A 9,527-nucleotide genomic window follows, 5' to 3' on the forward strand; every position below is an offset into this window, starting at 1 on the left:
CTGCGATCAAGGCATCAAGTATGGTTCTTCTGGAAGCTGCTGCTTCAGATTCCTGCCCCGTTTGAGTTCCTGCACTGGCTTCCTTCAGTGATCATTTGTGGCCTGGAATTATTAGCCAAATAAAATAATAAATCCCTTTCCTTGCCTATGTAGCTTTTGGTCACGTTTTTTAAAGCAACCGAGAGGAAACTGGAACACCCTTCCTTGGAGTCTTTCATGAGTTTTTGACTTACTGCCCCACTTTTGTTTACAAGTGCGTGCATGAATACATAGTGTTTTTTATTTCCTCCTCTTCTTAGGCGCTTACTCCAAGACTAGGAAAAAGGAAGCGTCTGATACAATAAATACTTCCTTTCCAACATCTGTACAGTCCTAATCTCATCCAGTGCCCAGGCTGCTAAGATGGCTGCCTTCATAGCAAAGGACACCCAGAGACTCGCAGTGGTTCTCATCCTCCTGAAAGCTGCGACCCTTCAGTACAGTTAGTTTCTCCTCTTGCGGTGACCCCAACCACAAAATTATGTTCATTGCTACTTCATAACTGGTTTTTTTTTTTTGTTTTTGTTTTTTTGTTTTTCGAGAAAGGGTTTCTCTGTAGCTTTGGAGCCTGTCCTGGCACTCACTCTGTAGATCAGGCTGGCCTCGAACTCACAGAGATCTGCCTGCCCCTGCCTCCCAAGTGCTGGGATTAAAGGCATGCGCCACCACTGCCTGGCCGCTACTTCATAACTGTAACTCTTGCTACTGTTATGAATTGTAATGTAAATATTTTTAGAAATAGAGGTTTGCCAAAGGAGTCGTGACCCACAGGTTGAGAATCGCTGCTCTAGAGTAAATCCCTTCAGGACTTGTGTGGGCAGAGGCCATTTGGCTTAGGAAATAGATTTCAGCCAGTCCTCAAATGTACAAGATGACTAGGCAGCTTACTCTCCCCAGAGTGCATTCAAAAGAAGAAAAGCCAAGGACACAAGCATACATTTGAATTTTCTACCTTTAGACAAAATCAATGTTCTCTTATTAACATAATGTGATCTATTGGAAAACTCTAGTGTGTCCCTGAGAGGAAAATTTATCTAAGTTTACAACCTGGCTTCATGGTTGGTTTTCTGATCAATAAGAAAATGGCATATTGCATACACACGCACTTATTCTATGAGGAACCCTTTCAAAAGCCAGGTCAAGGTAAGAATGGTTCGTGCCTACGTGTGTGTGTGTGTGTGTGTGTGTGTGTGTGTGTGTGTGTGTGTGTGTGGTGTAAGGCTTCAGAGGGAAGGTCTGATAAGGTCTATTTATGCAACTCAATCCCTTGGGATGCCTTCGCTCTCCAGGAGGCTCCCTTGCAGGGGGTTGTGACAGCTGACTCCGCAGAAAGGTCTGCCCGACTCATCAAAGGTCAGGGTAGATGAGGCTTTTCCCTGCAGCTGCTATTTATTCAGATGTTCCGACTCGGCAGTTTTTCAGTCATTCTACTGGGCTGTCAGGCCCTGCCCGGGCCCACCGGCAAACTGACACGAGGTTTCCCTTGCAAACAGCCAGCTCGATTGCCGCAGACAAGACTCAGGTGAGAGGTTGGGAGTTACAGCTCCATGGAGGGCAGGAACACAGATTAGAACAAGGTTGAAAAGACTCACAAGATCAAAGGGAACCGCACAGCCCCATGTTCCACTAAAACGAGCTTCCACTCCTGGAAGCAGGTCAGTCCAATTACATGACGGCACAGCCTTTATTTGATGTGGGGTATTGACCTGTTCATTTCTACACTGGAGATCAGAGGTGACTTCTTATTTACATAGGGGCAGTGCAGCAAGCCAACAGCCGCATAGGCACTTGCAGTTGTCTGCTCAGTGTGTCCAGGACACAGTTTGGGGATCCAGGAGTGGCGCTTCATAGTCTCAGGCAGTGCCGTCTCAGGGAAATATTCAGATCTGCTTTTTCTAGATAGTAAGTTTTCGAACGTGGAAAAAAGGGTCCACATGGCTCAGTGAGTTTGTGGTATGTGGGTAGACTGTCTATGAGTTGTTGGCTGCATCTAAAGGGCGCTTCAGGAGGACCTCAGGTTTGCAATCTGCCACACAGCTGATTGTCAGGCATCCCCTGACAAGACTGCAATGCTCGTGGGTCGGTGAAGGGTGTGGATGAAGCACTCTAGAGTACTGCACATCAGAGGCTGTGTATCCAGAGGAAGCCTATCGACTGATTCGGTAGCGCTTACCTCGGATTGGACAGGGAGCGTGCATGCCACCAGGGGCTCTATGCAGAAGAGGCACGCTAAAGGAGATGTGGAGCGTGCAGACTTATCCACAGGCTGACTACCAGCTACCCACACTACTTCAGAATTCAGTATCTGACCTCTGGGAAGACCCAGGAGCATGGTGTGCCAGATAGACTGGCCGCCAGGTGATGCCTGAACTTTCCCCTACAGGGGTAGTTGCTAGGGAGGTGACAGCCAAGTTCACATTATCATGATCATCTTAGATCTTTATATAACTTTTTATACATAAATTACAGAGACCAGGGCCATTTCCGACAAGGTCGGAATGGTGCCTGTGAGACACACGGTTGAATCTGGTCCCCTGTGACCTTTATTACTAGTTATGTTGGACTTTTCACATCTCTATTTTCCATGTGCCTCTGGTGGGCTCTCAGACCAAAACCAGGCAACACACAGGGTAAAGCTGGCTGTCCTGATTTATTGCTACTGTGGTTAAAAACCATGACCAAGAGCAATTTGGGGAGAAAGGGCTTATTTGGCTTACCCACCCTATCATAGTTCATCACTGAGGGAAACAGAAACTAAAGGGCAGGAATCTGGAGAGGACAGAACGGAAGCAGAGACCATGGTGGAACACTGATTGCTTCCCATGGCTCAATCAGCTCGATGCTGTTATTATTATTGTTGTTACTATTATTATTTTATTATATTTAAATTGTTTTTATTGAGCTATATATTTTTCTACACTCCCCTCCCTTCCTCTCCTCTGACCTGCTACCCTTTCCCATAATCTCCATGCTCCCAATTTACTCAGGAGATCTTGTCCTTTTCTACTTCCCATGTAGATTAGATCCATGTCTCTTAGGAACCTCTTTGTTGTCTATTTTCTCTGGGATTGAGAATTGTAGGCTGGTTTTTCTTTGCTTTATGTCTAAGAGCCACTTACGAGTGAGTACGTATTATTTTTTGTCTTTCTGGGTCTGGGTTACCTAACTCAATATGATGCTTTCTAGATCCATCCATTTGCCTGTAAATTTCAAGATGGCATTATTTTTTTCTGCTGTGTAGTATTCCATTGTGTAAATGTCCCACATTTTTGTTATTATTTTAAGTACGATTGTGGTGGTTTGACTGAGAACAGGCCCTATAGGCTCAGATGTTTGGATGCTTGTTCCAAAGTTGGTGGAAGAGTCTGAGAAGGATTAGGAGCTGTGGCCTTGTTGGAGGAGGTGTGTCACTGGGAGTGGGCTTTGAGGTTTCAAAAGCCCATGCCATTCCCAGTTAGTGTTCCCCTCCCGCCTCTCTAACTCAAAGACCAGGATGTAAGCTCTTAGCTACTGCTTCAGCACCATGTCTGCCTGCCTACTGCCATGCTTCCTGGTGTGATAGTTGTGAGCTAACCTCTGAAACCGTAAGCAACGCCAAACACTCATTCTAACTAAGTTGCTCTGGTTATGGTGTTTCTTCACAGCAATAAAAAAGTAACTAAGACAACCAAGGGCCACCTGCCTAGGAATAGCACCACCCACCACGGGATGGCCCCTCCCACATGGATCATTAATCAAGAAAATGCCTCACAGACTTATCCACGGGCAATCTGATTTTTCTCATTTGAGGTGGACATCCCTTTCCCCAGATGTCAAGCTGACAAAAAACAAACAATGTAGCACACTTGCATTTTAGAGTGACAGCTTGTGGTAGTTTGGAAAAAAAAAAAAATGGTACCCATAGGGAGTGAAACTATTAGGAGGTGTGACTTTGTTGGAGGAAGTATCTCACTGTGGGGGTGGACTTTGAGGCCTCCTATGCTCAAGCCTCACACAGTGTGGTACTTAGTTCACTTCCTGCTGCTTGTGGACCAAGGTGTAGAACTCTCAGTCCCTTCTCCTGCACCATGCCTGCCTACATGCCACCCACCATGAAGATAAAGAATGGACTAGACCTCTGAACTGTAAGTTAGCCCCAATTAAATGTTTTTCTTAATAACAACTGCCTTGGTCATGGTGTCTCATCACAGCAATAAAAACCCTAACTAAGACATAGCTCTAGAAAAAGGTGTCAAAGAAACGTCACGGTTAGGGAAGGGAATTTCTTTAAATAGTTCTTGGTCCGAGATAAAGATTATTTCATGGTGTAGTTTACTACTGGGGTCTGTGAGAAGGCTCCAGAATGTTTTAGTCTGAGGTAAACCACAGGGTGTACCTTCTGATTATCATATGATGACCTGGATCTACTTGGCCGCCATGAGTCCAGCGATTTAATTTTGATGGCAGTGTAGATGGCTAGCAGTACCTTGTAGGAGTCCTACCTGGTATGTGACTATGTGTGTCCTTCCAAACAGAGATGGATACTTGAGCATTTGGATGAAACCGATGGCAGGGACAGTCAGCGAAGACCATACACTGGCGACATGCTCCAAGAATAACAACGCTTTTCTGTGCTGGCAGCCACACTCAGGGCTAGCTTACACAGATTAAGAGACTGCTCTGCCACTGAGCCACATCCTCAGCACAGTCCCTGCATATAACAAGCTACTGTGTATGGTACTGTTTGCTCATGCTCCCATATGTAGCCCAGGATAGTCTTGAACTCACTACACAACTGAGGTCAGTCTCAGATTCGCAGCAATCTCCTCTCTGAGTTTCCTCAGTGCTGGAATCACAAGCATGTGTTATCACTCTTGGCTTCCAAAACTTACTTTAAAAGGTTATCCTCTGCTAGGTGTGGTGGTAAATGCCTATAATCCCCAGCACTGGAGAGTTGAAGGTAAAAGGGTTAGAAGTTCAAGGCCAGCCTGGGCTATATAAGACCCTGACTGAGAAACAAATGGCAAACAAAAAAGAAAGATCATTGTTTCTATGGGAAAAGGCTAGATTTTTTGAGGGGGGTGGGGCACGTTTGAGACAGTATTCATCTGTGTAGCCCTGGTTATCCTGGAACTCACTCTGTAGACCAGACTGGCCTCAAATTCAGGGAGCTGCCTGTCCATGCTTCCTGAGTGCTGGGATTAAAAGCATGTTCCACCGTCATTGTCTGGCTAGATTTTTCCCCCCTTTTAAATAAGAGACAACGGTCATTAGAGTATACTATTTGTTTCCAGTGGAGTTTTGTTTGTTTTTTGTTTTTTAATGTTTCTCTTGTCCCAAGGATTAAGAAAAGTGGAGGAATGGAAGTTTAATGGCCAGATTCCTGGAGAGCAAACTGAGTTCCTAGGTGAAAAGCTTGCTAAATTTGGAGAGTGGAGGTCAGAACTGGAAATGGATAATGCCAATTTCAGTGTTTTCAAAGAGACCAATGCACCAAGGAAGCTTGCATGGTGGCAGATGGAGGGGCTGATTGGGCATCCACTGACTACCCTGAGCTATTTTACCCCTGTCTCAGTTAGCCAGGGCCTTAGATAGCCTTTAACCACAGAGTGCAAAAGGGTATTTTCTATGTGATTCTGGTAGTTGGGCAGGGTAAGCGTGAATTCATCGCTTGTGAAGACTTCTAAAAAAAAAAACTTTACAAGGACGAAAGTTTCTTCTGGTTCAGCTGTGACTTCTTTCGAAGACTCTTGCAATGATCTTACTGGTTTCTGTGTCTTTATGATTTAGGGTGTGCCTCCGCCTCCCAAGTGCTGGGGTGAAAGGCCTGCACCACTGCTGCCCTGCTAGGGGTGTTTTACTTTTGTTTCTTTTAAAGCGAATGTCAGCCCCGGCCGCTGCAGCAGACGAGTTCGGGAATCCTCAAGCTGTCTCGGTGTCCCCGCTGTCCTCGTGCTCGTGGCCTGGGCCATTCCATTAACTCTAGGCCAGGCAGCTGCTTGGAGCCTGTTGTGGCTTTGGGATCAGCCCTGACTGGCCCTGCGGAAGTGCTGTCGCCAGGGTGACGGGAGATGCTACCCCTCCGTTCTGGCCGCCGGGAGCTTAGGGCGAGCAAAGCTCGAGGGAACATGGGGCGGCCGCTCTGATGCCTTACCTGTGGGACATTCGCCGCCAAACCCGTGCGTCCGCCTCAAGCCAAGACCGGAGCCAAACCGGGACCCGAAACCCATCAGCGCGTGTCAGGGCGGGACCGTAGACCAGCAGCCAATCCAAAGTAGAGTGCCGCGAGCAGCCAGCCAATCCCAGCGAAGACTCGGGCGGGGCCTGTGCATGTTGCAGGCAGTTCCCGGGTCTGACCATTGGCTGCTGAAGATGTTCAGCCCGCCTCTCCTTTTCCGGCCCTGGGTGTGGAGGGAGAAGTCTGGGTGCCGGACTTTCAAGCCGGATTTATCAGGCTTCCACCAAGCGTTGGTGCTCGTAGTTCCGGCGCTCTCGAAGGGTCTTTACGATTGTTCTGTCCGCACCTCTGTTCGCAGGGGAGGCTTCGAGTCCGGGCTTCCGGAGTGGCTGTTTCTTAAGCCACGAAGCTCTGGGCTCCATCCCCAATATCATATAAACTAGTAGTGGTGCAAGCGTGTAATCCCAGCATGCAGTGGGCGGAGGCAGGGAGATCCTGAGTTCATGGTTATCTTTGCCTACCTAGCTAGTTGAGATCAGTCAGTATACGTAAGCCAGGCAAGACAGAGAGAGGGAGGGAAAGGAGGGAGAGAGAAGAGAGGAAGATTCAGTGAGTTCAAGATTAGGAACCAGTTTTGGAGAGAGGATCCTCAGGGCAAACTGGCAGGCTGGATTATCTGAATCAGTGAACTCCGAATTCATTGGAGAGATGATGTCTCTTATCTTTTTGTTTGTAAGACTAGCTATAACTGCTGAGCCATCTCTGCACTTACCAACCTCCCTTCCCGTATCTCAATGTATAAGCTAGAGCGTTATCAAAGAAGATATCCAATTATCAACCTCTGGCTTGTGTACACACATGTGCATAGGTGAGCCCACACACATGTGAACATGAACACACATCCACATTACAAGCCAAAAAAAAAAAAGGAGTCAGGCCAGAGATGAGAAGCATGTGATTATGAAATAAAATCAATTCTCTTTCTGTAGAAGAGACAGCATTGTGTTGGGATGTCAGTCCATGACACAATCAGAGGGCGTGTGGGGAACACCGCCAATCAGCCCGAGAGTAAACAGTGAAACTGAAGTCAAACACATTGACCCAGGACAGTGGAACTGCAAGCTTAGCAGACAGACATGAATACAAGAACCATTTGAAGCATGTAAAACTGTCACCTAAGAGGTGTTCTGAGGCGTGGAGAGATGATTCAGTGGTTAAGAGCACTGGGTTGTTCGTTCAGAGAACCTGGCTCCTTTCCCAGCACCCACCTGGCGGCTCACAACCATCAGTAACTCTAGTCCTAGGATCTGACGCCCTCTCCTGGCCTCCTCAGGCACCAGGCACGTATGTAGTGCACAGACATACATGCAGGCAAAACGCTCATACACATAAAATAGATATATTTTAAGAGGTATCATGACGAGGGTCAGTGACACTCCACGAGGCTGAGGAGGGATAACGAGGTGGAAAATGGAAGATGGGTCTGTGAGGCAAAGGACAAGCACCTGGGAGTCTCATTTCCAGGAGAGGGGAGATCAACACAGAGCGTGCTCCAGGAGGGAGCTCCATGCACAAACAGCCAGTGTGATGTGGTGTGAGGACATCAGCGAGGCTGCAGGGATACGTGCCCGTGACGCTGGAGATGCTGGGGCTGCTAGGCCGTACCCCATGTGGCTGAGCATATTTAGGAATCTTCAGAAACAAAGCTGGGTGCGGCAGAACACCTCTACATGTAATCCCATCACTTGAGAGACTGCGGCAGTAGGAGAGATGCAAGTTCAGGCCAGCCTGGGCTACGAGGAGTTCCTGGCCAGCCAGGGCTACATACTAAGGCTCTACTTCAAACAAAACAACAAAATGCCCTTAAATGATGTTCAGTAATAGCATAGGGCATAAATGCAGGTCAATAGAACATTGGCATTTACATAACAAGCTTACGTTCAGGCAAGTGTGTTAGGAATAGCAGCCGATCTTTAGTGCAGATTTATTGTACTCGCTTTAGCTGCGCTCTGCAGATCACCTGGCCCTGGGCCTGCTGTCAAACGCCAGTCATCCTTACCCTTAAAAGACTGGCTTGGGAGAATGGAGAGTGCCAGGCCCCTCCGGGCTCCTTGATGAAAATTTGTCTTAATCAACAATGAAAATCAATCAGGTGCAGTGCACACACCTATAATCCCAACACCCGATAGATGGAATCGGGGGCTGGAATTCAAACTCATCTCCTACCACAAAGTGAGTTTAAAGTCTGCCTGTGCTACAAGAGACCTGTTTCAAAACAAAATAAGAGCAAAACCCCAACCTTGGTCCCATTTATTCCACTTATCACTCTTCCTAGCAGGGTCATTGAACGTATTGTAACTGAGGACTCTTGTATTGTTAATATTTTGGGAAAGCTATTTGACGAGCTGGTTTAGTAGGTGACATAGACACATCAGGGACTCCAAACACAAACATCAGTGAAGCAGCTGGCCACTCTAGCTCCAACCTCACACTGGCACACTTATGCCCACAAACATGGACTTAGGGGCTCTGCAGTGACGAGAAGGTAGACACAAGGTGGAAGGCAGAGGGCATGGAAAATTCTGCTCTTTTACCACCTGTATTGGCATATACTATTCCTTTCCTGTGGATGCGATCAAACACCATGAACCATTGAGAGATATTTGATTACACTGCATAGAGATATGTCATTGTGATTGGTTTTATAAAAAGCTAAATGGCTAATAGTAGGCACGCCGTATAGGTGAGACTTCTGGACCGAGAGAGCTCTGGGAAGAAGAAAGGGGGGGGTCGCCAATTGGACACAGAGGAAGCAGGACGTGTAGGAGGGGGAGCACGTAGATGAATAGAAATGGGTTAATTTAAGCTATAAGAGCTAGTTAGAAATAACCTTAAGCTAAGGCTGAGCTTTCATAATCAGTAAGAAGTCTCCGCTGTTATTTGGGCTCTGGCTGGCAGGACAGAGAAAGACTCTCGTTACAATGACCAAAACAACTTATAGAAAAAGGAGTTTATCTGGGACTTACAAATCCAGAAGGTTAGAGTCCATGATGACAAAGTGGAGGTAGCAGGCATGGTGGCTGGAATAGAAGCTGAGAGTCACATCTTGAACTACAAGCAGCAAGCAGAGAGAGGACATTCAAAACAGCTGAGTCTTTTGAAACCTTGAAGCTTTTCCCCAGTGACACACACACCTCCTCCATCAAGGACGCACTTCCTAAACTTACCCAAACAGCCATCAACTGGGAACTGAGTATTCAAATGCCTAAAACGTGTGTGTGTGTGTGTGTGTGTGTGTGTGTGTGAGACAGAGAGAGAGAGAGAGAGAGAG

At 47.0% G+C, this 9,527-nt stretch overlaps 1 long non-coding RNA gene across 1 annotated transcript in view; it reads left to right on the top strand.

Moving 5' to 3' along the window:
• The first annotated feature begins 1,266 nt into the window (after positions 1-1,266).
• Positions 1,267-9,527, top strand: part of LOC126506446 (uncharacterized) — a 34,044-nt gene continuing 25,783 nt past the window's right edge. The window contains exon 1 of the long non-coding RNA XR_007593221.1: positions 1,267-1,561. This is a non-coding gene — a long non-coding RNA (uncharacterized lncRNA). The remainder of the gene's footprint in view (positions 1,562-9,527) is intronic.

The sequence above is a fragment of the Alexandromys fortis genome, unplaced genomic scaffold (genome assembly GCF_014885135.2).
Source record: "Alexandromys fortis isolate MF-2015 unplaced genomic scaffold, M_Fortis_MF-2015_v1.1 scaffold_0, whole genome shotgun sequence".
In the NCBI taxonomy this organism is placed as follows: Eukaryota; Metazoa; Chordata; class Mammalia; order Rodentia; family Cricetidae; genus Alexandromys; species Alexandromys fortis.